The 21,952-nt window shown below is 38.2% G+C and overlaps 1 long non-coding RNA gene and 1 pseudogene across 2 annotated transcripts in view; one reads left to right on the top strand and one right to left on the bottom strand.

Annotated features, from left to right (window-relative positions):
- LOC107969217 (uncharacterized) overlaps positions 1–18,796 on the bottom strand; it is a 54,783-nt gene extending 35,987 nt beyond the window's left edge. Inside the window, exons 1-2 of one of the 2 annotated variants that reach the window (XR_008540415.2) lie at positions 18,450–18,796; positions 5,560–5,605 (exon numbers count right to left, since the gene is read on the bottom strand). This is a non-coding gene — a long non-coding RNA (uncharacterized LOC107969217). The remainder of the gene's footprint in view (positions 1–5,559; positions 5,606–18,449) is intronic. The other variant, XR_001710894.3, reaches the window with a different exon arrangement.
- A 106-nt stretch (positions 18,797–18,902) lies between these two features.
- LOC107966458 (polyubiquitin-like) lies at positions 18,903–20,153 on the top strand (annotated as a pseudogene).
- The last annotated feature ends 1,799 nt before the right edge of the window (positions 20,154–21,952 follow it).

The raw sequence follows: 21,952 nt of genomic DNA, 5'->3' as shown, positions 1-21,952 counted from the left end.
AATCATCAGCATTGCCAAGATGGTTTGGAATAGTGCAGTGTTTCAGAGCAGAGAGGTTCATAAGGTTTTATTAGGTCCCATGGGAGAACATCAACTTGTTCTATTCTCCCCCAAGAAACAAACAAATTCACTCAGTGAAAAATCCTCTGTGAGTGGATCTTTGCACACTGATAAGGAGATGGTACAATAGTTGGCATTATAGAACTTTGATGATGTGGAAGAAACACATGGAAGTCATACTTTCTGGGTAAATCAACAAGGTTAGTTAGACACAAATAAACATATTTTTCTCTACGAGACTAATTTTGTAGAATTTAAATTCCACTTGTAATTATAGAGAAAAAAGTGGCAAAATATATACTGTCTGCATTTATTCTTGACCAAGAAAATCCTGAAAAGTATAATACTAAAAAATCGAAAAGGAAATGCTCACGTGATGTAAATATTAGGAAGTTTCCAACTCGGGAATTGAGGTATTACAGAAAGACTAGGAAGCAGCTACCTACATCAAAGCGGGGTGAATTAAACAGAAGAAATGAGGTACCATTAATTAGGTTAATGAGGAACCTTCAGTGGACTGGTTCTTATACTTCTGAGGGGAAATGGTATAGATGGAGTTGGAAAAGCCATGGGAAGCTCAGAGGTTTCAGCTGTAGATTTGTTCTTTTAGTCAAGCAAGCTGAAAGAAAGTATTTACCAACCTTTGGTGAATGCCTTGAAAGCTACTGTTTCGCATATGTTATCCAATGTTTTAGTTTTGGCAGAACAGTCACTATGGTTTGGGCTGGCATTGGAAGTTTAGAGCAATTTCTCTTAAAATATTTTCATTTGCAAAATTAGACAACACTGAAAGATGCTACAAAATGTAGCTTGACCCCAGATGCTTATCAAAAATGCTTATTGAATAGCATTGGAGCTTATATAAATTATTAATTTCAATTATTAAGTATTAAGATCTAGTAAGAGTTTAATACAAGGTGATTACATCTTTCCAAATCAAACTAAGAACTTCTTAATCATCTTTGGGTAACATTTTTGGATAATTTTTTGTAACATTTTCCAATAATGGCTAATAGCATGTCTGCTTCATTTTCATAGTCAGATACCTGTGATTCATGTGAAGAATTCTCATACATTTAGTCAGAGTTTTATCTTATTTTATTTGAAAATAAATAAACATTTTTTTGCCCTGGAATTATGTTTAATCTTGGCTCCAGGAGTTATGTAATAAACCATTGGTATAATTGAAGACTTCAACACTGGTTTTCCTATTCCATATATCTTAGAGTTACTAGTTCCTTCTCACTTTTGAAGATTTTTTTTTCTTTTTGACGGAGTCTCACGCTGTTGCCAGGCTGGAGTTCGGTGGCATGATCTTTGGTTACTGCAACCTCCGACTCCCTGGTTCAAGTGATTCTCCTACCTCAGCCTCCCGAGTAGCTAGGATTACATGCACCTACCACTACACCCGGCTAATTTTTTGTGTGTGTGTGTTTTTAGTAGAGACGGGGTTTCACCATGTTGGCCAGAATGGTCTTGATCTCCTGACCTTGTGATCCACCAGCCTTGGCCTCCCAAAGTGCTGGGATTACAGGCATTAGCCACCACACCTGGCCACTTTTGATGGATTTTTAAAATTTCTATATGACTTTATATCATCTAAATTTTAACTCAAATGCACTCGTGTTAATTTGTTAACATTTTATTTTTTATTTTTGTGGCTACATAATAGGTATTTATATCTGTGGCATATTGTGAGACATTTTGATATAAGTATACAATGCGTCAAAATCACATCAGGACAAATGGAATATCCATCACCTCAAGCATTCATCCTTTTTTGTGTTACAAGCAGTCTGACCATACTCTTTTAGTTATTTTAAAATGTACAATTAATTATTGTTGACTGTATTCACCGTGTTGTGCTATCAAATTACCACAATCAGAATAACTTCTCAACCTGTCTCCATATTTTACACTGACGTTGAAAAGTCAGTTCCATAGAAAGCAATATTTCAATTCAAATAATAAATTACAGTCTTGTTAAATGTTATTTAAAATATTACAGTGAAGAATATGAAGAGATTACATAAAATTTTCCCCCGGTTTAAAATAATACTCAAATGCCTAAATATATCAGAGCTATTTCTAATGATGTATTTCAGTTTGTATATCTTTACTCACAAATATTATTTGAAAAATAAGACAATCTTCTATTTCTTTATACATATTTACATATGTAAGCCATTACCTATTAGCTGGCAATTTTTAAAAAAACATAATAGGAATATATACCTTTTAACTTTATCATTCATTGATACTATTGACTACAAGAATAAAATATATAAGTAAAAATATAGATTTTATGTAACCAACGCCAAATTATATGTGCATTTCTCAAACTTTTGGAGGCTTTTACATGAGAGGGCTATTACAATCACTCAAAAAATTTTAGAATATAAAAACTCTCTAATTTCAAGGAATGTAAATCTTTTAAGAGGCAGGCAAGTGAAAAGATGAATCAAATTAGAGGAAGGTCTATATCAAAGTAATGGATAATTATTGAATTTTGAGAATTTCTTATTAAAAATATTACTTGAAACTGTCTCTGTCTGTGGCTTAATTCTTTATCTTACGGTTTTTGAAAAGCATATTTTATTTTTTTAAATTTAAACAATATAAGTGCAAATTATAAAACCCTTCCATTGGCTAAAGTTATCAATTTATTTTTCATTATTATGGGTACATAATAGTGTCTATATTAATGGGGTACATGTGATGTTTTGATAGTGACATACAATGTGTAATTATCAAAACAGGGTAACTGGGATATTAATCACCTCAATTATTTATTATTTCTTTGTGTTAGGAACATTTTCAGTTATTTTAAAATATACAGCAAACGACTATTATCTACAGTCACTCTATTGTGCTACTGAATACTAGATCTTATTCATTCTAATTGTATTTTTTGTGCCCATTAACCATTTCCCCTCTATCCCCTTGTTCTGCTACCCTTCTCAGCCACTGAAAACCATCTTTCTACTTTCTATCTCCATGAGTTTATTTTTTCAGCTTCCATATATGAGTGAAGAGATATAATATTTGTCTTTCTGAGCCTAATTTACTTCACTTAACATAATGTTCTTCAGTTCCATTCACGTTGTTGCAAATGACAGGATCTCATTCATTTCTATGGCTGAATAGTGCTCCATTATGTATATATACTACACTCCTTTGTCCGTTCATCTATTGATGGAAAATTAAGTCAATTTCATACCTTGGCTATTGTGAATATTGCTGCAATAAACAATTGCTGCAATATTTTTGCTGCGATAAACAATTGCTGCAATATTATTGCTGCAATAAACATGAAAGTATAGATATTTCTTTGATGCATTGATTTACTTTCTTTAGGGTGTACACCCATTAATGGTATTGCAGGATGATATGGTAGTTCTATTTTTAGTTTTTTTTAAAAAACCTCCAAGCTGTTCACAGTGGTAATACTACTTTACATTCCGGCCAATGGTGTATGAGATTATTCTATTCTCCAAATCCTTACCAGCATTCTTTATTGCCTATCTTTTGCATAAAAGTCATTTTAACTGGGATGAGATGATACAACTTAAAATGACCATGAGAAAACCGTACATATTATTGGAACTAAAATCAACAAAATTGATCGTAGCCCGTGTTGCTGTGGATGGAGAACAAATAAAACTCTCACACATTTGGGTAAAAAATCAAACTTTATAACCACCTTGGAAAATAGTTTGGCAGCATCTTCATACATTGAACATAATACCTGCCAGCTATTTCATCCTTAGATATTAACCCAAAATAAATGATAATATATGTCCATACAAAAACTTGTACACTAATCTTCATAACTAATTTTTTCCTAGTAGCCCAATACTGGAAATAACCCAAGTGTCTATGAATAGGGGAATGGTGAAAAAAATGAACATATCCATACAATGGAAGAGTATTCGTCAATAAGAGAAAAACTCTTCATACATGCAACAACATTGATAAATCTCAAGAATTATACTAAGTAAAAGGAGTCAAGCTATTACCTGCCTCCGAAAAAGACAATATTAAATGGTTTCATGTGTGTAACATTATAGAGAGCACAAACTATTCCATACTGACAAAAGTCAGGGCAATGCTTCCTTGGGGATGAAAACTAGGCAGCATTAGGAGAGTGAGACTGAAAGGAACATGAGAAAACATTTGAAGGTAATGGATTTGTTCACTGTGTTAATACAATGCATTTTTACGTATAAGACCTACCAACTTCTACAATTTAAATATGCACAGTTACTTGTAAAAAAAAGTATGAGTAAATAGAAAAGAAGCCACAAAGTCACTTGACACTGAATAAATTTTTCAAAAAAGTTATCGTAGAAAAGGGAAAGCCTTATATATGCTGTAAAAGTTAAAGGACATGCCACTAGACTAGATGCATAACGTGGGAAGGAGGGGAGAGCATTCTAGGCAAAGGAAGCAAAGGAAGAATAAAGCATTAATGCCAAGGAGTGTTGAGAAGGAAGTGATAACACTGGGATGAAAAACTACAACAGGGTGAAGAACAGCTGTGAACATAACATTGGTAGATAGATTTATCCTCTAAGGGATGGCAATACGGTAAAAGATTTCCAAAAAGTTCACATAAAAAAATGAGTGTCAGTGTTAGTGAAACAAAAGTCCTGGCAGAGAGTAAGACTGGAGGGAGAAAACATTAAGACAAACAAGAATATGCAACTTTAAATAAGATAAATATAAATATTTTATTGTTATAACACCTTATACCCTTGACCTTGTGAACTTTAAAAACATATGTAAAATATAAATCAAGAATATTCTGTATGGTGAGATTATAGAATCAAATAGCAATTCAAAGACCCCAAATTCCAAAATGTATTCTAAGTAGTATAATTTTTTTGTTAGTAAGTGTAAAATCTATTTCAATCATATCTAATCAGCTTGCTCATTAGAAATAGCGTATAGTGTTTTCAGCTAGTAAATAAGTCTGTCACGTTTCATTATTATTATTATTAAAGTATTATTAGTATCTATTTCTTTCCCTCAAAGTCATAACAGCCTATTCACTAGATAAAATCAGCTAATTTTTCCAACATTACACTTAAAACAAGTCTTTTTTCTGAATTGCTTGATGGTGACTTTTGAAAAGAACTTTCATGAGGTAGACAAAAACTGCAAAATACACATTTATAAAACAGAATTAAAACAATGATACATGAATCTGGAATTAGAGAAAATAATCAGCATATAAATAGAATCTGAGAAGAAGTATTACCCTTGAAAATAATGGCTGTATCATTTGTAATATATGTAATACTCATAACATTCATCTTGTGGGGGATTTTTTGCTTTTAAATAAACAGACAGTTTTGGATTTTGTTGTTTCATTTTACTTATAAGTGACACATATTTGTACATATTTATGAGTTAAAGTATCATGTTTCAGTAATGGATACATTGTATAATGATTAAATCAGTGTGATTAGCTTATCCTTAACATTAAACATTTACCAATTCTTTGTGATGATAGCATTCAAGATCATCTCTTCTAGTTATCCTGAAACATACAAAGCATTATTGTCAGCTATTTTCACCTACTGTGTGATAAAACACTAGAAGTTATTCTTCCTGTCTAACTGTAACTTTGTACCTAATATTCAGATAGGCAAGTAACTTTGTCATATATGTAACCTGGTCTAAATGAACAGTAAACAGTGATCGGTCTTGGTTTATTATGTTGACTAATAGAGAGATCAGTGGTCATAATAATCTTTTTTCAAATGTGTTTCCATTTGTAAGAAAATTTTATTTATAATTTGAAAGTGCTCAGCTCTGCTTTTCTATATCGTTTTGATACCATTGTCCACAGTTGTATGCTTTTGATGCAAATATTTCAGATTATTTTAAAGTCTTAGGAAGGTTAAAATTACTACATATTAATACATTATCTGGCCTGTTTATTATAACCAAATAAAAAAGTTCGTTCCTCTTTTAATAGAATTTTAAACACATGTGAGTTGTTCCTGTATTCTTTTATGAAAAATGCTCATTTCAAGAGAACACATTTTAAGTCATATTTTTATCAAATATATTAATTAAAATTATAATGTCATTTCAAACTTTATTCAAACTTAATTCTCAACCTCTAGCCTGCTTGTCATGATAGTCTGAAATAATAATGACATAAAATACTCTGATGGGACAAATAAATTACTCTCACCTTTCTTGGGGAATGAGAAAGACAAAACAGAAAAATAAGTAAAAGATATAAAAGCAGTTTTCTGGAGTTTATTGGTTATAGTTACTTGTCACAAGTATCTGTGTTCATCTGAGTCTGTAATTACGTAGCTGACTCTCTGAAAAGGGAACACAGTGATGAAAAGACAAAACTTGAAATTACACAATTAATTGCAAACTATTTCTCCTAAGGCTACATATCACACCTAAGAGAGCCTGAGCTTAAAGGTTATACTACTAATTCTCTTTTCAAATGGTACTTTTATTAGCCATTAAATATCACTCAGTGTGTGATTATTTTTACCCTTGTCTTAGAAATTGTGAACCTGAGACACTAAAATGGGTTAATGGCTCTAAATCAGACAATATATAAAAATCTCAACTAATTGGTTTTTGTAAACTGTTTGGATCAAGTTACATGCAAAAAAAAATGAGTACAAAGCTTCAGGGAAAAACACATTAAATAAATGTGTGCTTTACAATAGGAAAATTATAAAATATCAGTTTTTGTACTCATCTTCTTTTCAACATCTTTATCTTGAGAATGAGTGGGCTACTTCTGTAGTGAGGAAAACTCCCAGTAGTTAATCCGTTGCTAGTCATATATATACATATATATGCCATCATATGCCATCAGACAACTGAAATTTTAGATATATTATTGCAATTTATAGAACATATTTATGTTAGGCAATATTAAAAAACGGAGATATCCATTGGCTTGTTAAAGAATAACATCCGAACAGTACTGCAATGAAAGTTGCCCGCTAGTAGGGGTGTCTTTTTCTCACTTTTATAAATTCAGAGTTTGAATATAATGTGGGCCAATACATTGATACTGCATATAAAATAATTAAAAATGGAACATATCATCAGGCAGTATACAAATCTTTCGGGATACATAGTGTTGGGTGGGGGCAGAAGCTACATAAGAACTTAGGAAGTACAGTGGGTCAGGGAGAGATGGTACGAAAAGAGTTATCACAAAATTTGCATTTCATATTTGGGTCCAAACACACACACACACACACACTTATACAACTGGATTTGGTACTTTTTGATACTTTTTATAGACTTTTTTAGGAATGTGCCCTTAACCCACGCACACAAAAGACCTCGCTCGAGTTAACTCTTCATCTATAATAAAAAGTTTAGTCTCTGAAACTATTATCATAATTGTATAGTTATATGTGTTTGATTTTCTAGAGGAGCATATACTCACCAAAAAGTGTTTTATATCATCAAGAAGAGTAAAGGAATAATAAAATTATTACCATATTGTAGAGTTGCTACAAATAATATGCTATGCTGCTGTTTCAACAAAACTGTCTACAGTTTTTTTAGGCAAGTAACTCATTTCTTATATATCAGATTAATGATTATGAAAACTCTAAATATGTAAAGCAGGTATGAAGCAATAAATTTTTTTCTACTTAGTAAACTCTGGAAACATCTTTATATCAGGAAATGTCTTTACTCTTAGTGATGTTTAGAATAGCCACCCTTTTTAGTAATGCAAAAGGGATGAAAATGCCTTTTACCTCATGACTTATTTCATTTAGGTCACCATTTTTATACCCGTTTGATATAAGTTATTTAATTTTTTATTTTAACTTTATAATATTGCATGGTCTCACTTATATGTGAAAGCTAAGAAGGTTAAAATCTTGAATAAAGAATAGAATAGTGGTTTCCAGAGGCTGGAAGGGTTGTGGGGAGGAGAAGATGAGGAGATATTGGTTAATGGGTAAAAAATAAAAGATAGAAACAATACAACCTAGTGTTCTGGCACAATAGGGTGACTATAGTTAATAATAGTTTATTGTATATTTCAAAATAACTAAAAGAATGAAATGGGAATTTTTCTAATAAAAATAAATTATAAATGTGTGAGGTGATATATATCCCAGTGACTCCAATTTGATCACGATAATGCATTACATTGTAAGCTTGATTTTTAAACATACATACATTTTGAAGAATCAAATAATCTACAAAATTTATCTATTACAAAAACAAAACACAGTAGCCAACCCTAGCTCTGTTTTAATGACAAAAACAGAAAAACCAAGGAGCAATGAGAGTATAAGCATGACATTTAGAAATATAGGGATTATAAACAAAAGTACACAGCTATCCCAAGGTACGGTGAGTGGCCAGCTCCTCCCTTCAGCTAAGGCACTCTCAAAAGGCTGGCAGCTCAGGGCTGTTTGCAGGTGGCCCTCCCAGCACTGGGAGTAACACATAATCCTGTACTGAAGGAGGATCTTGACAGTGTCACGTGGCTTCTACCCATTCCCTACTTTGGTGCTGGATTACCTTTTGTTCAGAATTGCATATTATTTCCTTTCTTGGTATCTCCTTTGTTTTGTTATATGCTCTACTGTAGTTTCTTAAAGTCCATAGGAGTTAAGATTTCTGAGACCTTGTACATCTGAAATCTACACTTAACTTTCAAATAATTGTTAGCATGGGACATAATTTAAGTTTGGAAATCAAATTTGCTTCAGAAGTTAAAGTCATTGCATCATTCTCTCTCAGCTTCAGAGATGCTGTTGAGAAATCCAGTGTCAATTTAACTTTTTATCATTACTATATTAGCTTTTCCGCTTTGAATTCACCTAGGATATTCTCTTTTTCCCAAGTAATCTTAAATTTCAGGCTTATTTGCCCCAGAATGGATCTATTTTCATCCATTTTTTGTCTCTCAATGGGGCCTTGCAACTTAGAAATTTAAATTATTTGTTCAATGATTGTCTACTCTCTATTATATCTGTGTTCTTTTTAAGTATTACATTATTAAATTAAATTTACAGTATATTAACTATATATTCAATAATATATTAAAATATATATTAATGTTATCAATGCATATATATTATGCATTACATTATTATATTCTATATAATATACATCAGGGGTATTTTATTAATGTATATTAAAATTATGGTATATAACGTATCTATATATACATATGTTTATGTTATACAATGTATATGTATACATATAGGTATAACATGTATATACATGTGTGCGTGTGTGCATGTATGTGTACATATATGTAGTTAGCGTAAAGTAAAATGGAGACCAGAACTGGAGAACCCCTGAGTAGACAAACCCATTAAGGCCTCATTAGTGATATTATATTAATCTTGCTTGGTTTGTAAACATAATTTAACTTGAGCTATCTCTCTTATATACCCATATTAAAGAAAACTAACATTTAAGGCTAACCAATCAAAAGCCATCAATTAATTATAGTTATGAATGTTGCAGCAGGATAGACAAAATAAGGCTTTATTGGTCTATTTTTGGATTGATAATGATGTTAATATATTTGACTTTAATGACTCAAAAATTGTCATTACTTTACTTCCATGTTCTCTGTATAAAAGCCTTCCCCTGGCATTCCTTCAGCACAGCCACTTTTGGTTTACAGCAGCCTTATTCATGAATCACTGGTTGCTAAAATTAAGTATAGTATTATTGTGCTTTTCTTTACACTTTAACAAATTTTATATATAGTTATATATAAGCATATATCAATATACATATATTTATCATGTATAATTTGTCTATATTACATACATATATATGGTCTACAAAAGTTCTGGTCTGGTTTGCAATTTTAAGTTTCACTTTTGTTCTTAGAGTGTCACAATAATATCTTTCAGTCTTTCTACTAAATTTCAATTCTCTGCTCATATATTTAATTTTAAAAATTCTTTTGTTCTCTGAGTATTTATGTAGTACCATAATCTTGTTTCACAGACATGATAGCATTTCTTTTATCTCTGAAATGGTGATGAAAGTTTTTGCTTTTTTCTGTTTCTATTTTATTTTTAGTTACCTATCTTCACAGTCTCTGTTTTTTCCAAGTTGCTTTCTTTAAGTTTTTCTGTTTAATATTAGAACATTCCTTTCGTATCTGTGATCTTGACTCATGTTTAAGACGGAGTCATTAAATCTTATTTGAGAATTTTTACACATGCATGCTGTTTGTGGATTGCACATGTGGTGACCTAGCAAGACAATATTACTGGAAAATACCCAGAGCCAATGTATCAGGTCATTTTTGAGGGAATAATCAGGTTTCTGAAAATATAAATCTTTCACTCTTTAGCTGCCCCTACTTCCTATTTGTGTGGTATTCTTCCTCTCAATTGTGATAGAACTGTGGCCAGAAACATTGTGGTCCAGATACTTTTTCTACCTCGATGGGTAATAAATTTCAATTTTCTAAGATAATGAGAGACAGCCTCTTCTGATTGCTTGAAGTAGAAAATCCAACTTTCAAGCAATCTTCCAATTTTCACCCTTTCTCCTAACCTACCTCATGTTGCCAATTACTGAACCCTGCAAATGTTCCACAGTGCACGTCACTTTGCTGCTCAGCTGTCCATACTGCCACTTTAGGATTTTACTTGTTAAGGCCAATTGACAGTTACCATTATGCTGTTTTTTCTTTGCTTAAAATACTTTTGCTATTATTTCCCCTTCTAACTCTCAGAAGAAACAGATGCAGATGTTTGTGTTTAAAACAATGTCTTCAAACTGGAAATTCATATTTACTAAAATTACCTGATTTAGCTCCTTAAAAATAGAGAGCAATTTATTTATATTATTACATATTTTCAGTAACACTTTAAACTCCTTTATAACATGTGTGCGATTGAATTCCAGTTACCTCAGCATCATTTATTGCAAGGGAGTCCTTTCCCCATTGCTTGTTTTTGTTAGCCTTGTTGAAGATCAGATAGTTATAGGTGTGTGGCTTTATTTCTGATTTTTCTATTCTGTTCCATTCGTTTGTGTGTCTATTTTTGTAGCAACATCAAGCTATTTTGGTTACTGTGGCTTTATAATATGATGTGAGGTTGAGTAATGTGATGCTTCTGGCTTTGTTCTTTTGGCTTAGCATTGTTTTGGTTATTTGGGCTCTTTTCTAGTGCCTTATGAATTTTAAAATCATTTTTTTCTAATTCCGTGTATAATGACATTGGTAGTTTGATAGGAATAGCAATGCAAATTGCTTTAGGCACTGTGGCCATTTTTATGATATTGATTCTTCCAATCAATGAGCATGGAATGTTTTTTCTATTTATTTGTTACCTCTGATTTCTTTCAGCAGCGTTTCGTAGTTCTCCTTGTAGAGATCTTTCACCTCCTTGGTTAGCTGTATTCCTAGGTATTTCATTTTCTTTGAGTCCATTGTAAGTGGAATTGTGTTTTTGATTTCACTCTTAACTCTTAGCATAGATGTTGTTGGTGTATGGAAATGCTACTTATTTTTACACATCGATTTTGTATCCTGAAACTTTACTTATATTGATTATCAATTCTAGGAGCCTTTTGGTAGACTCTTTAGTATTTTGCAATAGAATCATGTCATTAGCAAAGAGAGTTTGAATTCTTCTTTTCCTATTTGGATATCTTTTATTTCTTGCTCTTGCCTGATTGCTGTGTTTAGAATTTCTAGTACTATATTGAACAGGAGTGGTTAGAGTGGACATCCTTGTCTTATCCCAGTTCTCAAGGGGAGTGTTTCCAGTTTTTGCCCATTCTGTATGGGGTTGGCTGTGGATTTGCCATAGATAGCTCTTATTATTTTGAGATATGTTCCTTTAATGCCTAGTTTTTTGAGGGTATTTAATATTAAGTGTTTTTGAATTTTATCGAAAGTCCTTTTTATGTCTTTTGAGATAATCATGTGGTTTTTATTTTTATTTCTATTTATGTAATAAATCTCATTTATTAATTTTTATATATTGCAACAACCTAGCATTCCAGGAATAAAGCTGCTGGATTAGCTTTTTAATATGCTACTGGTTATTTTCGTCTCCCTAGGTGTGATTTTAGGTTGCCAATTTCAGATCTCTAACTTTTTCACATGGGTGTTTTCCACTATAACCTTTCAAATTAACATGGCTTTAGCTGTGCCCCAAAGATTTTGGTATGTTGCATCTTTGTTTTCATTTGTTTCAAATACTTTTTTTCATTTCTGCCTTAATTTAAATTTTCCCCAAAGTCGTTCAGGAGCAGGTTGTTTAATTAGCATGTAATTATATGGTTTTGAAAGAGATTCTTGGTATAAATTTCTATTTTATTGCGATGTGGTTTTGGAGTGTGGTTGATATAATGGGTTTCTTAAGGATGTCTTGCAAGGCTGGTCTGGTGGTAATGAATTCCCTTGGCATTTGCAAATCCAAAAAGGATTTTATTTCCCCTTCACTTTTGAAGCTTAGTTTGGCAGGATCTGAAACTCTTGGTTGGATTTTTTTCTTTACAAATGCTAAATATAGGTTCCCAATCTCTTCTGCGTGGCAGAGTTTCTGCTGAAAGGTCTGCTGTAGTCTGATGGGGTTCCTTTTGTAAGTGACCTAACCCTTTTCTATAGCTGCTTTAATATTTTTTCGTTCACATTGACCTTGATGAATCTGATGATTATGCGTTTTGGGGATGGTTGTCTTTTCCACTGTCTCACAGGAGTTCTCTGAATTGCCTGAATTTGAATGTCAACCTCTCTAGCAAGGTTGGGGAAATTTCTTTGTAGATCAAAGAACTATATGGTTAAAAAACACATATGGGTGTGGTGGCTCACGCCTGTAATCCCAGGACTTTGGGAGGCTGAAGTGGGTGGATCACAAGGTCAGGAGTTTGAGACCAGCCTGGCCAGCATGGTGAAACCCTGTCTCTACTAAAAATACAAAAAATTAGCCAGTCATGGTGGCATGTGCCTGTAGTCCCACCTACTTAGGAGGCTGAGGCAGGAGAATTGCTTGAATCCAGCAGGTGGAGGTTACAGTGAGCTGAGATTGCACCACTGAACTCTAGACTGGACAACAGAGGGAGACTCCATCTTAAACAAACAAACAAACAAAACCAAATAAACAAACAAAAGTCTGTAAAAGTAGTAGAAGAAAATATAAGTAAATATGTTTATAAGCTTGGGTAAGGAAGAATTTTTTTTTTTTTTTTTGAGACAGCGTCTTGCTCTGTCTCCCAGGCTGAAGTCCAGTGGCTTGATCACAGCTCACTGCAGCCTTGAATTCCTTGGCTCAAGCTATCATCCCACCTCAGCCTCCTGCATAGCTAGGACTCAGGCATGTGCCATGCTAAGCTAATTTTTTATTTATTTTTTAAATTAATTAATTTTTTTTTTGAGACGGAGTTTCACTCTTGTTGCCTAGGCTGGAGTGCAATGGTGCAATCTGGGCTCACTGCACCCTCTGCCTCCCGTGTTCAAGCGATTCTTCTGCCTCAGTCTTCCAAGTAGCTGAGATTACAGGCATGTGCCACCATGCCCGGCTAATTTTGTGTTTTTAGTAGAGACGGGGTTTCTCCGTGTCGGTCAGGCTGGTCTCGAACTCCCGACCTCAGGTGATCCACCTGCCTCAGCTTCCCAAAGTGCTGGGATTACAGGCGTGAGCCATTGCGCTGCTAAGCTATTTTTTTTTTTTTTTTCCTGAGGTGGGGTCTCGATGTGTTGTCTGGGCTGGAGTGCAGTGGCAGGATCTCGGCTCACTGCAAGCTCCGCTTCCTGGGTTCACGCCATTCTCCTGCCTCAGCTTCCCGAGTAGCTGGGACTACAGAAGCCCGCCACAACTCGGCTAATTTTTTTGTATTTTTAGTAGAGACGGGCTTTCACCATGTTGGCTAGGATGGTCTCAATCGCCTGACTTCGTGATCCGCCTGCCTCGGCCTCCCGAAGTGCTGGGCTTACAGGTATGAGCAACTGCACCCGGCCCTGCTAAGCTAATTTTTTAAATGTTTTTGCAAATATGAGGTCTCCCTGTATTGCCCAGTTTGGTCTCAAACTCCTGGCCTCAAGTGGCCTTCCTCATGTGGCATCCCAAAGTGCTGGGATTACAGGTGTGAGCCACCACACCTAGTCCCAGAAAGATATTCTTGAACAAGAAATAAATCACAGCCAGATGCGGTGGCTCACACCTGTAATCCCAGCACTTTGGGAGGCCTGAGGCTGATAGATCACCTGAGGTCAGGAATTTAAGACCAGCCTGGCCAACATGGTGAAAACCTGTCTCTACTAAAATACAAAAATTAGCCCGGCATGGTGGCCACGCCTTTAATCCCAGCTACTCAGGAGGCTGAGGCAGGAGAATGGCTTGAACCCGGGAGATGGAGGTTGCAATGAGCCGAGATCATGCCATTGCACTCCAGCCTGGGCATCAGAGCCAGACTCCATCTCAAAAAAAAAAAAAAGAAAAGAAAAAATAAATCACAAAAAACCCAGAAAACCCAAATCAGAGAGCCATTAAGACAAAAAAAAAAAAAAAAGACTAATAAATTTGACTCAATCAAAAATTAAAACTCGGCCAGGCGTGGTGGCTCACGCCTGTAATCCCAGCACTTTGAGAGGCCGAGGTGGGTGGATCATGAGTTCAGGAGTTGGAGAACAGCCTGGCCAACATAGTGAAACCCTGTCTCTACCAAAAATACAAAAAAAAATCAGCTGGGCGTGGTGGCGGGTGCCTGTAATCCCAGCTACTTGGGAGGCTGAGGCTGGAGAATCATTGGTTGAACTAGGGAGGCAGAGGTTTCAGTGAGCCAAGTCATGCCATTGCACTCCAGCCTGGGCAACAAGAGTGAAACTCCATCTCAAAAAAAAAAAAAATGCATATGTTTCAGCTCAGCAACCCCACTTCTCTATTCTCAAATAATACACATATGTATGTTTAAAGAGGTATGTACAAGAATGTTCACTGTCAACACTCTTGGTAATAGCAAAAAAACTGGAAACAATCATCATTTCCATGAAAAAAAGAATAGCTAAATAAACTATGCCCACACTATGCTATTCTACATAACAGTTAATAATGAGGATATGTATATTGATATGAAAAGATCAAGATGTAGTTAAATAAAAAAATGCAACCAGGTGCAGTGGCTCCCACCTATAATTCCAGCACTTAGGGAGGCCAAGGCAGGAGGCTCACTTGAGGCCAGGAGTTTGAGGCCAGCCTGGGCAACAGAGCATGACCCCGTCTCTACAAAAAAAATTTAAAAAATTAGCCAGGTGTGGTGGTACACACCTGTAGGCGGTGGTAGGATTGCGTGAAGTAAGGAGTTCGAGATTACAGTGAGCTGTGATCACGTATCTCTAAAAAAATTTTTTTTTTTTTTAAGATAGAGTCTCGCTCTGTCACCCAGGCTGTAGTGCAATGGTGCAATCACAGCTCACTGCAGCCTCAACTTCCCTGGCTCAGGTGATCCTGCCACCTCAGCCTCCTGAGTAACTGGGACTACAGGTGAGCAACAATACACCCAGCTAATTTATTTATTTATTTATTTTTTGAGAAGGAGTCTTGCTGTCACCCAGGCTGGATTGCAATGGCACACAATCTTGACTTACTGCAACCACTACTTCCCAGGTTCAAGCAATTCTCTTGCCTCAGCCTCCTTAGTAGCTGGGATTAAAAGTGTATGCCACCATGCCTGGCTAATGTTTGTATTTTTAGTAGAGACGGGGTTTCGCCATGTTGGCCAGGCTGGTCTCAGACTCCTGACCTCAGATGATCCACCTGCCTTGGCCTCCCAAAGTGCCGGGATTACAGGCATGAGCTACCGTGCCTGGCCTGATTTTTTGTATTTTTAGTAGAGACAGGGTTTTGCCATGTTCTCCCAAAGTACTGGAATTACAGGTGTGAGCCACTGTGCTTGGCCCCTGTATAATTTTAAAATTAAAAAAAAAAAATTAAAAATACCTGGAGTTCTGGCCTCGAAAATCCCATCCTTGTGGGTGCTCCTTCCAGTCTTGAGGAGTGAACCTGGCCATCAGTGATTCTGAAGAGGCAATGACCACAGAGAACCCCAGCACAGCAAACTGAGAAACTGCCATTTTTGTTGTATTTTATTATTTCCTCTAGAGATGGGGGGGGCGGGGTCTCAACATATTGCCCAGGCTGGTCTTGAACTCCTGGACTCAAGCAATCCTCCTGCCTCAGCCTCCCATAGTGCTGTATTACAGCTGTGAGCCCCCTTGCGTGGCCTGGCCATCTATATTTCTTTTGTTTGTTTGTTTTTCATTTTTGAGATAGAGTCCCACTCTGTCTTCCAGGCTGGAGTGCAATGGTGTCATCTCAGCTTACTGCAACCTCTGCCTCCTGGGCTCAAGCCAGTCTCCTGCCTCAGCCTCCCAAGTAGCTGGGATTACAGGTGCCCGACACCACGCCCAGCTAATTTTTGTGTTTTTAGTAGAGACGGGGTTTCACCATATTGGCCAGGCTGATCTTGAACTCCTGACCTCAGGTGATCCACCCGTCCTGGCCTCCCAGAGTGCTGGGATTACAGGTGTAAGCCACCACACTCGGACTTTTTTTTCCAATTTTTTTTTTTCTCAGAGACCTTTGTTCTGAGATCTTTATTTCTTCTCCCTGTTCTTTTTCCTTGTCTAGTCTACCTCACAAATCATTTCATGATTAATTTTCCTAAAGAAAAGAGCAAATATTTATTAAGCATTTGCCATTATTTGTACTCAGTATTTGGTAATGGCAGGAATGTTTGAAGAAAGTTAATATGATAGTAATATGGAGCAATGCGAAGTTAAGAAGAGAGGGAGATGGCAACCAATCAAAAGACTATATCAGGCCAGGCTTTATTCATCCTGTTCAGAGGTGGTCACAGCTTCCCAATGCCTACAAAATAAAGGCCAAATTCCTGAGCCTAATATCCAAGACCGTCCATTCTATCCTCAACATACCTTTCTGATCTCTTCATTACTTCTTCCCATTAAAAGCCTCCAATTCAGCCAATTTTTTTTTTGTTTGTTTGTTTGTTTGTTTTTTGACATGGGGGTCTCGCTGTGTCTCCCAGGGTGGAATGCATGACACCACCATAGCTCACTGCAGTCTCAAAACTCCTAGGCTCATGTGGTCCTCAGCTTCCAGAGTAGCTGCAACTACAGGTGTGCACCACCACATGCAGCTTCAGCCTGGCTTTCGCATGTGTGCGTACCTCTGTTCACAGTTACTTTTCCTGTCTCCTTAAATCTTGCTTCCTTTATTGATTGATTGATTGAATGATTTATTGAGACGGAGTTTTGCTCTTGTTGCCCAGGCTAGAGTGCAGTGGTGCAATCTCAGCTCACTGCAAGCTCCGCCTCCTGGGTTCACGCCATTCTCCTGCCTCAGCCTCTCGAAGACTACAGGTGCCCGCCACCACACCCAGCTAACTTTATTGTATTTTTAGTAGAGACAGGGTTTCACCATCTTGGCCATGCTGGTCTTGAACTTCTGACCTCGTGATTCACCTGCCTCGGCCTTCCAAAGTGCTGGGATTACAGGCGTGAGCCCCTGTGCCCGACAAGGGGTGCGTGTTTTTTAAAACATGGGAGAGGGAATTGTGCTTCAGAATCACCACCAGCTGTTGCGACATCGGGTGCCACTCCATCCCGCTTCTGAGGCACGACGGACCACTTTGGGAGGCCGAGGCGGGTGGAATTACCTGAGGTCAGGAGTTCGAGACCAGCCTGACCAAAATGGTGAAACCTGGTCTCTACTAAAAATACAAAAAATTAGCCAGACGTGGTGGCGCATGCCAGTAATGCCATCTACTTGGGAGGCTGAGGCAGGAAAATCGCTTGAACCCCAGAGGCGAGGTTGTGGTGAGCCGAGATTGCGCCATTGCACTCCAGCCTGGGAAACGAGCGAAAATTCCGTCTCAGGAAAAAAAAAAAATTTTTTTTAAAGAAAAAAAAACCCCTCTTTTTCTCGCCGGAAATACCCTGTTTCAGGAAGGCGCTCCTGTGCCGCACACGCACACTCAGTTACTTAGCAACCTCGGGGCTAAACCACCCAAGGCGGAGCCCAGGAACAACAGAGCCACCGCATCCCCCACCAATCAGCGCCGACCTCGCCTTCGCAGGCCTAACCAATCAGTGCTGGCGCTGCAAGAAAGTTTCCAGAGCTTTCGAGGAAGGTTTCTTTAACTCGAATTCATCCGCCCAATAATTTTCTTATATTTTCCTAAAGAAGAGAAGTGCATAGAGGAGAAGGGACATAATTTGTTAGGATCCTTTCTTACGCTATGGGAATTTGGGGCTCAGTTGAAAAGCCTAAACTGCATCTGGGGATGTTGGACGCGGCGAACTACTTTCAGTGGCGCACGGAGACTGTGTCTATGTAAGAAGTGTTAACGCGACACACCTTGCACAAATTTGCGCTCTGCCAAACCGGAGCATTCAGGCACGACTGGCTTTGATGGGGGAGGTTGTTGCGGTGTTCCTGTGGCTGGACGTGATTCGCAGCATCCTCGTATCCACTAACAGGTACTGGCCCACAGCCCTAAAGACCTGCGGGGGCGTGAGGGGGGGGGGCGTGAGAGGGGGGGGCGTGAGAGGGGGGAATGGGTGAGGTCAAGCTGGAGGCTTCTTGGGGTTGGGTGGGCCGCTGAGGGGAGGGGAGGGCGAGGTGACGCGACGCCCGGCCTTTCTGGGAGAGTAGGCCTTGTTGACCTAAGGTGGGGCGAGGGCAGTTGGCACGCGCACGTGCACGCGCACACGCCGACAGAAACTAACAGACATTAACCGACAGCGATTCCGTCGCGTTTACTTGGGAGGAAGGCGGAAAAGAGGTAGTTTGTGTGGCTTCTGGAAACCCTAAATTTGGAATCCCAGTATGAGAATGGTGTCCCTTCTTGTGTTTCAATGGGATTTTTACTTCGCGAGTCTTGTGGGTTCGGTTTTGTTTTCAGTTTACCTAACACCGTGCTTAGGTTTGAGGCAGGTTGGAGTTCGGTCAGGGGAGTTTGAATATCCGGAACAGGTAGTGGAGAAAGTTGTGGACGCTTGGTTAGAGAGCGCTCTGGATTCTCCACTGTTGACGTTGAAACCTTGAGTGACGAATTTTGTATTAAGTGACTTAGCCTCATAAAAATCAGGGGAGGTTTGCGGAATGTTACCATGTTTAAGGCATTTTGAAGGAGTAGTTGCTAACTTTGAAGCATATTAGATGTAAAAGCAAGAAATACAATGATCCTGAGATGACATGCTTATGTTTTACTTTTAATCTAGGTCAAAATGCAGATCTTCGTGAAAACCCTTACCGGCAAGATCATCACCCTTGAAGTGGAGCCCAGTGCCACTATCGAAAATGTCAAGGCCAAAATCCAAGATAAAGAAGGCAATCCCCGTGACCAGCAGAGGCTCATCTTTGCAGGCAAGCAGCTGGAAGATGGCCGCAGTCTTTCTGACTACAACATCCAGAAAGAGTCGACCCTGCATCTGGTCCTGCGTCTGAGAGGTGGTATGCAGATCTTCGTGAAGACCCTGACCGGCAAGACCATCACCCTGGAAGTGGAGCCCAGTGACACCATCGAAAATGTGAAGGCCAAGATCCAAGATAAAGAAGGCATCCCCCCCATCAGCAGAGGCTCATCTTTGCAGGCAAGCAGCTGGAAGATGGCGGTACTCTTTCTGACTACAACATCCAGAAGGAGTCGACCCTGCACCTGGTCCTGCGTCTGAGAGGTGGTATGAAGATCTTCGTGAAGACCCTGACCGGAAAGACCATCACCCTGGAGGTGGAGCCCAGTGACACCATCGAAAATGTGAAAGCCAAGATCCAGGATGAAGAAGGCATCCCCCCGCGATCAGCAGAGGCTCATCTTTGCAGGCAAGAAGTTGGAAGATGGCCGCACTCTTTCTGACTACAGCATCCAGAAGGAGTCGACCCTGCACCTGGTCCTGCGCCTGAGGGGTGGCTGTTAATTCTTCAGTCTTGCATTAGCAGTGCCCATTGATGGCATTACTCTGCACTATAGCCATTTGCCCCAACTTAGGTTTAGAAATTACAAGTTTCAGTAATAGCTGAACCTGTTCAAAATGTTAATAAAGGTTTCGCTGAATGGTAGCGTACTTGGTGTTTTGTCATGAAATTCTCTAGTGATGTGTGGGTACACTTAAAACTGGTGAAAATGTCTAGGGAGGGATTTAATTTTGAGATTGGTAATGTGCCCAAAGTTAAGTCACTTGACTCTGGTATACACTTGGGTGGGCTGAGGGGTAAGAGCCTTCTTTGCTGTAAGTCATTACAAGTTAGGATCCTGGACTAATGGCAAACTTTCTGAAGCTCGAATTTAAAGTCTGTTGGGAGTCCGAGGCGGGCGGATCACGAGGTCAAGAGATCAAGACTCTCCTGGCCAACATGGTGAAATCCTCTCTCTACTAAAAAAAATTAGCTGGACGTGGTGTCGCCTGCTTGTAGTCCCAGCTACTCAGGAGGCTGAGGCAGGAGAATCAGTTGAACTTGGGAGGCAGAGGTTGCAATGAGCTGAGATGGTGCCACTGCACCCCAGCCTGGTGACAGAGCAAGACTCCATCTCAAAAAGTTGGATATCCAGGCTTTTTTAAAGATGGTCTTGCTCTGTAGTCCAGACTGGTATACAGTGGCACCATGACAGCTCACTGTATCATTCCTGGGCTCAAGTGATTGCAGGGATTTTCTTTACAAATATGCCTGCCTAGGCCTAATCAAAGATTGCTGGAGAAATAGTTTTGATTGAGGCTGCCTGAATAGTGGTAACGTAACTGCTTTCAATTCTGCAATTATTGGGTGACTATGAGCTGTGTGTTTATTGCTCTGTAGTGTAGTAACACCGAAGTGTTTAACCTGGGTGGTAGTATGGGACCGTAATCTTGTCTGTTTGCTGTATATGTTTTAAATGGTGAGCGAAGAAGCAGCTAATTACTGAGTATGGAAGACTACTGGCTGAGGAGAAACATGGCTTGCAGGTACTTAATGTTTAAAACTGTATCCTGATCTAAGACAATCTTCCTGATCTTGATGAGTTAGGTGGCAAATTAAAGTGGTTCCTCACACAGTTGTTTTTTGTTTTTGTTTTTGTTTTTGTTTTTTTTGAGACAGAGTCTCACTCTTTTGCCCCAGGCTGGAATGCAGTGGTGCGATCTCGGCTCACTGCAAACTCCGCCTCCCAGGTTGAAGCAAGTCTCCTGCCTCAGCCCCCCACGTAGCTGGGACTACAGGGGCCCACCAGCTAATTTTTGTATTTTCAGTAGAGATGGGGTTTTACCAAATTGACCAAGCTGGTCTCAAAAGTCCTGGCCTCAAGTGATCCACCCACCTTGGCCTCCCAAAGTGCTGGGATTACAGGCATGAGCCACCACTCCGGGCCACGCTGTTGTTTCTTAATGTCTAACAGCTTAACTTTATTGTGAAAGACTGCAGCAACAAATGAGATTTTATCTGTATTTGGTAAAAGTGCTTATCCTTGTCTAAGTCTGGCAACATAAGCAGTTTTTAGGCTTCTATGCCAATGGACATTAGGCAGTAATACATGGGCAGTGCTAATAGAGAATATTTGAGGGAGTAAGGGTGTACTAAGGAAGTTCTCAAATCTTCCTGCTTCACTATCTTCTGTAATACAACTTCAGTAAATGTGATTCTCATCTTGGCACAAAATTGGGAGTAGTGTGGGGAGCCCTGTTTAATTTCTTTTTCAGGTTTATAGTAGGGAAATAATGTTTTCTGGTACTAAAACTGGCGTGGTAAGTGCATACTTAGGGTAAGGACTTTAAATCACTGGCCAGTTAATCTCTAGTTGGTGATTTAGCATGCAAGAAGTACCCATGGGTATATTACACAAATGCAGGAATATCTAGAAACAAGCCTTTGATATTCATAGTGTACCT

The sequence above is a fragment of the Pan troglodytes genome, chromosome 19 (genome assembly GCF_028858775.2).
Source record: "Pan troglodytes isolate AG18354 chromosome 19, NHGRI_mPanTro3-v2.0_pri, whole genome shotgun sequence".
NCBI lineage: Eukaryota > Metazoa > Chordata > Mammalia > Primates > Hominidae > Pan > Pan troglodytes.
The sequence above is the reverse complement of the archived record's forward strand: the minus strand, read 5'-3'. Positions and strand labels throughout refer to the sequence as shown.